The 7035-nt window shown below is 38.1% G+C and overlaps 1 long non-coding RNA gene across 1 annotated transcript; it reads left to right on the top strand.

The window, feature by feature from the left end:
- The first annotated feature begins 2192 nt into the window (after window positions 1–2192).
- Window positions 2193–3005, top strand: LOC119289193. The gene is made up of 2 exons (XR_005141452.1): window positions 2193–2419; window positions 2510–3005. It is a non-coding gene; the product is annotated as an uncharacterized LOC119289193 (long non-coding RNA).
- Window positions 3006–7035: the final 4030 nt, after the last annotated feature.

Below are 7035 nucleotides of genomic sequence, written 5' to 3' on the forward strand. Positions count from 1 at the left end.
ACGGACAATCATTATTGTAAATTGGGTCATCTGAAATCTATACAATGAACTTTGATTCCACAATATTCATTGATCTAAATTTGTCTGAAAAAACATGCACAACTAACACCGGTATTGCTTAAAGAGGAACCACCATTGCTTGGAAGCTAGAGCATGTGATCCGTGAGGTCAGATTTTCAACATAACTTATCTTAGACGAATCAAAGATTTTTTGCAGTGGAAATTGTATGATGAGGGAACTTTATCTTAGACATCATTCTTCAAAACTATTAGTGATAATGTACTTGGTTAAAAGGCGCATATGATATGTTTTCTCCTCTAGCACTGTTTAAGAACTGATTGAGATTAGGTTTTCATGTATTTTAGAAAGTGTCTAATGGTACCATAACGTGGAACTGGAGAGGGTATGCACTCACAAGTCGCAATGAAACCATCCGAATCAAATGTGTCCTAAATGGATTCGAACAAAAGAGTTCAACATTACTATAGTATATTAGTATTGAAACTAGCAAGATCATGTATTGCTATAGCATGTGCAGAAGCACAAGCTGATAACTAGTGTTTTGCTAATTTGATATAAGACATCTGAGTGTCATGGTTAATCACAACTCTGATTTACTTTTTGGACCAACTAGTATTCTTTTCTAGTTTGTACTATCGTTCTGTTTTTTGTTTGGGTTTTCACCTTGCGTCCATCTCAACATATGAGAATGTATTCAGACATCAACTATACATGAGTGAGGAACTTATCTGCTACACTAACACATCCAATCTATTAATCCAACATTTGGTTTTATGTATCGTTGTATATGGACAACTTAAGAAGCAAATTCATTTACATCTACTTTGTGAACTTGTCCTCATGGGGACCAACCCATGTTTGCTTCTTTCAAGTATGTCGCAAGCACGTGAACTTAATTTATACACTATCTGCCTACTCGGGATAGTCCTCATATATAACACCATATACCTCTAGTGAGTTTCCTTCCAACTTTTCTGTCTAGATTGCACATTGGCATGCTACAAGATATTGGCTCGCCCAAATATACATTTGAGCAATAGTATCTGTAACACACCGGTAGTTAAGCTTCAGCAACCTCACCCTAATGTGCCATGTCATCATGTCTTACTAATACATTTTGCCACTTTGTGAGAACCGGGGTCAAATTCAAATTAAAAAAAGTCAAATGTCTTCAAGCTGTTGAATAAAAATGTTTGATGGGTTGCAAATATTCACTAAATAATTAACATGTAGAACCAACATTAATTGTATTTTTCATTTGCCCTTAGGAAAATTTTAGTGGATCAGCAGGTTTAAATAAACACATTTAAATTCAAATATAAATTTGAATTGCTCCACTTGTATCCAAACCTTTTGTGCAACACCACAGTATTGTGCGTGATTTATGTGGCAAGTTTTATTTATAACAAAAATCATTTGGTAGCCCAAATTAATCCAAGGCAGAAAAGAATAAAAGAAGCAGAGAAAGGTAAAAGAAAAATAAAAGATAGAGGGAAAACCCCCTGTTCACCCAGCCCAGAACATACACTGTACCAGGCCTAGCCCACCTGGCTGGCCTTTTCCTCTACCTCGGGCTACAGGGCAGAGGACATGGCGTGGAGGCCATCCCACGGCGCCATGGCCAGATGACCACCACGCAGGGCCGGGCCGGCAAAATCCGGGGCCCTGTGCGAAACTAAAAAAATGGAGCCCTATCACACTAAACAAATTAACAAACGAGCAATAATAATATATATGATACAATGTCTTACACAATAAAAAATCATACCTATTCAACTCCTGGTTGCATAATATTTATTTAACAACATCATTCTTTTAGTACTTTAAGAATTGAAATCTTCAATGATATCCTCGTAATAAATCTTCTTCCCATGATGACTCGAATTAAGGACAGTAAAATTGAGCCTAATCCCTGCCCTCTCACGAATTTGGCATTTCTGGCCGTTCGATTTCATTTGTTAAACGTCCTGGCCTTCCGATCTGAAGTTAACACCATGTTGACTGCGAACTGGGCCTATCGTCGCAAGGGCAGCTACTCCCGTAGCTATTTTGGCGCCCTGTTGTTAATTGGGCCATCTTTTCCTGCTCGGCCCAACGCAGCGAAGGCCCTCTCCTACAAGCGCTCCCCTTTCCGTAAAAGAAAAAAAAACGCGCTCCACACAAGAACGAATCAAGGGCGGTTGAGAGGATGCGACGGGCGGTCGAACGAGAGCGGATGCGGCGGCCGCTCGATTCAGGCGAAGCAGGCGACCTACGGTGGGATCGTGCCGACGCGCGAGCGAATCCAGACTAGGATTCACTCACGAGCGAATCTAGCATGAGGGGATCGAGCAGAAACGCCTGATGCGGGTGAACCGAGGACCGGTCGATCCAGCCGTCGGCCGATCCGCCTGCAAGGTATGGAGGTGTGGGGGACTCGGGCGATTATGGCGCATTATCTCCTGGAAACTGCTCCACCCAGCCTTAATTAACACAATCATACTTCAGTTTTGAATCAGGCATTCATGTCTCGGGGCAACCTCTCGTTTGCACACTTCAGTTTCCAACTTATGCGTGTATATATGCTTCCTCCCCGGCCACTCTTCGCTCACCCTCTCTACTCCAGCAGCACAAAATATTCAAGATCATGTTCGGGTAGATCTCCCTGTGTTCTTCCTGATGCATATGTGTCGTGGAGATTTCTGCCCCATGGTGAGCAGATCAAATCTTATTTTGTAGTATCTGGTCAGTTCTTATATATGATAAATATGGCGAGTACCAATTCTTCGGTTTTGATCAAGAACTGAGAATGGCATATTTTCCAGCCTCCATGTGAAAATTTGTTTAACTTTCAATTTATTCAGTTTGGTACTTTTGTCCGTTCAAAGTTTATGTGTTAATCTGGGTAAGTAACTGTTTACTTGTACTACAACCAATGCTAATTAAGCTAAAGGTTTTATGAGTTGGTAGCACGTCGAATTGTTTTGTGAAAAGCAGTAGCAGGCACATATGAACTTGAAAACAGAAACTAATATAATGGTCATGGTTTCATCCTCTCCGATGACGAATGAATCTTCAGATATTTTGAGTCATAAGAGGAGCTAACCGTAGCTTCCATTTTAGTGTTACTAGTACAAATGCCCGTGCGATGCAACGGACCAAAAAAAATCACAAAATCTGCTTTGTGTGTGCCGTTGGAGTAAGATGTGTGGATGTGAAGAAGCCACCTTAACGTCCTTCATTTGTTTTTCCTTTTTAGAGCAAAACGTCCTTCATTTGATGAAAGAGTAGTTGTGCATGGAATTGTCTGTCAGTTGGTTTTATTTTTCATTTTTTGCGAAAACATGATTTTTTTTCTTTTTAGAAAGTAAAAAATTTTAATTTCTGATAATTTTTATAAATGAGGGTTTTCTAATATCATCATTTTTAACACATGTTTTTCAAAAATATTGAGTTTTTTTTAAAATAGAACATTTTTAAATGCAACCATTTAAAAAACAATTTGATACATTTTTTGGAAATATTGAATATAAAAATGGTGAAGCTTTTTCAGACCAAAAACAATTTGAAATAGTCTTTCTCTTAAAAACAACACACTCTGTGTGTCTGCATTTAAAAATCAGATTGTTGTTGTCTGGACTATGTAGAATAGAACTGAGAAAGTCATAGTCATGTCCTTCGATGGCGTGTCCTTCCACTTGTACTATCACCGGGTGGAAAAGGAGTGGTGTGTGTGTTCTCAATGGGATGTACAGATGGTGAAATTGTTGTATACTTTTTAAAAGTTTAATAAATAATCCATTTTTTATATTCAAAATATTTAAATGCAAACGGATTTGTAGGATGTTGAACAATCACCTTCTTCGTCTCTATCATGAACTTGGGCATGTTTCCGGCAGCGAACTATGTCGTATTCTTCCTCCACGGCCATCGAAATTTTTAAGAACTGAACAGGCAACCGAACCATTGCGGCTGTCACCGGTTGGACCGCCGGTTCATCAATTCATCCGACAAAAAAACTGAATATTAAAGTTATTAAAAATAACCTTACATCAAATGAGTACACATAATATTGGATGTAATATAAACGTGGCCAAGCATAATAACCCACAGAAGATTCAAACAAACATTATCAAAAATATGAAGGTGCCAGCCAACCTTTTGTATGTGAATGTGAGAAGAGGAGGGCCATTGAATATGTGCAGGTGCAACCGATGATGCTCATTTATTTTAATTGGTCCCTCGTCTCAGCCCATTCACAGCCAACAACAGCATCATTCTTTAACTCTTTTCCTCATAATTCCATTCCTTTAAGAGCGAATTTTACTCCCTCTCTTTCCTTCTCGCTCATGATAGTACAATCGAAATTTATGTTTCTTTCCTTTCTGCTTTATAAGAGCCAAATTTACTCCTTTTTATTCCTTATCTTTCCTTATGAGTGGAACATTTTATTTCCTTTCTGCTTATATAATAGCCGAATTTGCTCCTTTTAATTCCTTCTCTCTCCTTCCTAGGACCCACTTCTTGAGTTGCTTATTGATTTTAAATCATACACATATGGTATAGGAAACATGCCCATGCGTTCCACCAGGAGAAGATTAACATACAAATTAAATATGATTTGGATGGAGATTAAGATTACACAACAAAATAATATCTAAATGGCTATTCCGCAAGAGGCAACCATGTTACCACCCCTCAGGCCACTATTGTCATTCGGTTGATACCCAACAGCCCATTACCATTGGCAAAATTGAGAGCTATTAGCCTTAATGAATGCAGCACATGCATTTTTCTTATTTTTATCAGGTAACAGATATGTAGAGGACCAGCTGGCATCTATAACTCTCTAATTTATTGAAACTTCTTCGCGATCTGCTTCTTTAGTATCATCTCCCTTGTGTAAACATCAAGAAAACTTCTCCATGTTCTGCTTCCTTAGTAGCGTCTCCCTTGTGTAAACATCAGGAGAGCAGATACTTGGAAGGCTTGACACAGTGGTCATCATGAATGTAGTAGCAGCAAGAAGTGCCAATAAGACTTTTGGTTGACTGCATAGGGAGAAAATGGAAATTAGATCACTTTGTAGTTTGTATAATCAAAAGAGTTTAGGGTCAAATCCCTGTTGCACGAATTTTCCTGTAAAAAGGATGAAAACACACATTTAGTTCAGAGTGAAACTAAGGTTAAGTAAGAAAATGTTCTTTGCTACAGATTAAGCTAGTCTTATAGCATCTTGAAGCAGAATAAGTGAGAATTTCTACAACTTTTTGGAAAGGTAGACCGCCATATCAAAGATATGATGCTTAATAAATTCTGACGACCATAACTAACTTTAGAAACAATAGAAAAAGTGATTCACATCATATTTCCCTTGTGATCTAGATTCTAGGTTTGTCTCAGGTGCAAGATGAAAAATTTAATTGCTTTCGAGAACATAACTACATAAAAATAGCAAATGAAGAAACCAGATGCTGCCTGCACAACCCAGGTTTGCAGCATACAAACAGTTGCACGCAAAGCATATGACTACCACATGAAAATCTTCCTCATAAGGAACAAATTGATGCCAGATGTATAAAAGGAATAATCCCCCCCCCCTATAAGATTGCTCAATCAGGAATAAAATATAGTTAATACGGTGTCCCCCCTATAAGTTATAACTGTCATATATGTATACATTCGATGATTCCCATCTAAGAAGTATGCAATGTGACGAAAAAGAGTAAGATCATCAAGCAATAACTGTCAATTTGTCATCTTACCAATTCAATCATAGTCACTATCACTACAATTAACAACAAAGCACATCTAATCATCCTTAGAGAAGTAGCATAGACCAACCTTTTCAACTGATTCTTATCGCAGGAGGGTCCAAATTCCTGGAGCTAAAACATCGCGGCGTTAAATGGCAGTAACACTGTTCTTGGGCTCAAGATGCTACCATGTTTACCCTAGAGGACAAGTAAATAGGATTAAAAATGTCTAATCATTAATTCATTGGCAGTCAGCTAGTATTTCTGGACTTAAACCCTCCACACTCTCGATGTGAATCACAAATGACTTTGAGTTAAAAGAAAATGTTCTGAATAATAGTTACTAACAAAACCTATGAGCCAATGTTTTTACAACACCATTGAATAGAGTTTAGAGTTTAAGTATGTATGCCACGACACACAGCTGCCACAGAGACGATGCGCAGGTGGTCACTATCACAAATCAAAAAATTATAGAAATTTAGTATTACTTGTCTGAACTGTACAAATCTATGAAAGTATGTATAAACTGAGAACTCCTGGAGTTTACTATTATCAGAAAAGCAGCAGGTACCAGTGGCCTACATCCAATGAAAGGTTACACAGATTGATGTTGATTGAAGAAATATCCAACAACGTTGGACTAATCACCATAATCTAGCGAGCTTCTATCTATTGGGCAATTCAGAAATAATAAACTGAAACAAGAGCAATCGGAAACTACATTGTCCGCCAACACTAATCAGATCAACACAACCCGGCCATCAGCATTTGTGTGAATGGACAAAAGTTATGGTAACCCTGTCTGACTTATCTTCAGTTCTTCACATAAGGTTATCTTTACTTAACACAAAGCGCATAGATAAATCAACTAAATCAGAATTTCTCAATGGACGGAAGTTATAAAATAATGTCTGAAATGAATGCACAAAAGGAGCATCTCCAGAACAAATAGGTGCGTAAAGTACATCAAAAGAAAAACGCTTGGTGTGCATCTACAAGTCAAATAAGAAGGCCTATCAGCTCCTACATACATGAATACAAACAGGTTACATTGGGATTAACTATCAGCAAGTAAAACCAACATCCGAGGGAAAAGTTGAACAAAAGCTCTTTCTACCCTTTAACAAGATCATTCTGTAAATCAGAATTCATTCATTATCTTTCTACCCTGGCTCCAGCAGTTAGTGTTACTCTTGGATGACTGTAGAAGCTAGCCGACTGAAAAACCACACCAGTATAACGTTGTGTGCTCGGTCCACTTTTTGTTTCAGTAAT

The sequence above is a fragment of the Triticum dicoccoides genome, chromosome 4A, assembly GCF_002162155.2.
Source record: "Triticum dicoccoides isolate Atlit2015 ecotype Zavitan chromosome 4A, WEW_v2.0, whole genome shotgun sequence".
Lineage (NCBI taxonomy): Eukaryota > Viridiplantae > Streptophyta > Magnoliopsida > Poales > Poaceae > Triticum > Triticum dicoccoides.